Source organism: Nycticebus coucang, chromosome 8 (genome assembly GCF_027406575.1).
Source record: "Nycticebus coucang isolate mNycCou1 chromosome 8, mNycCou1.pri, whole genome shotgun sequence".
Lineage (NCBI taxonomy): Eukaryota > Metazoa > Chordata > Mammalia > Primates > Lorisidae > Nycticebus > Nycticebus coucang.
Genome location: NC_069787.1, coordinates 112,977,991 through 112,979,115, shown reverse-complemented (window position 1 = coordinate 112,979,115; position 1,125 = coordinate 112,977,991).

Here is a 1,125-nt window from a genome sequence, read left to right as displayed (position 1 = left end):
AGGGTGTGGTCAGTTTATAAGGAACTTGCTTAGTATTGTGGATTAAACTTTTAATATTTTGAATGGAATGAATTTGTTTTTACACATCTTAAGACATTGTTTTTAAAAATGCTTTAAAAAGTGTTATGCCTGTATGTTGAGCAAAAACTTTATATTTTATCCTCTAACTTAAAAAAAATAGTTTTAGAATAGAAACATATGAAGATGGTGAATTTTCAAATCCCAAGGAGAGGGTCGGTAGCCTTGATGTGTACTGAGAGTGGAACCACTGTTGTTGCCACGGTTACAGATGCTATTGCTCATTGGGTGTGGCCTGTTGATTTTGAACAAATATTCTTTTAACATCTATGTTTTATATATGTGTAAATAATAGAATTAAATCTTTATAATTTCAAAATCATGGACTTGTATGACTGTTCAAAAAATGAAGTATTCAGGAGACTGGGGTGATGCGGGGGTGGGGGGAAAGACAGCATTTAGGAACTTTCTTGACTGCAAGTTTGGATAAGGTAGACTTGGGAAGCATAATTATATCTTTGCATAAGTACAGAAGAGGTATTTTTAACTTCTTAAAATTGGTATATGGCCAGTCCAAGACGTGTAAAAGGTAAAAAGTGTGTGAAGTAAGAAACAAAACTCGAGAGACAGCGATGAAATTCATGAGTTATAATCCATCTAACTGAAGTAGGTGAAGAAGGACTGTACATGGACCACATCTAACTTGGAATTGATCAGAGGGGTTGTATCTACTAATTCGGGATTGTTTTGGCATTAAGATTTCAGATTATTATTTTGGCATTGTTTTATTTCAGATTATTATTTTGGGGCAGAATAGTGTCCACACTGTCATTTAGACAGTTTCATCCTTCAACATACTTTCTTGCAAATATTAAATCAAATGTTACACTGTCCTTTAAAGTCTAAAATGAGGACAGAGAATTGCAGCATTTGTACTTGTCTGCACAGTATGACATCGTTTGTATCCACTCTCAGATGCGGTCTCCCCGAATCTTAATCTGTAGTGATAGTTTACTTTGTGATGGTTACGTGTGTTGCTCACTTGACATAATGTGCATGTGCTTATTAGACTGTTTACCTGTTCAGTGTTAGGTGGGGCCATGGGAC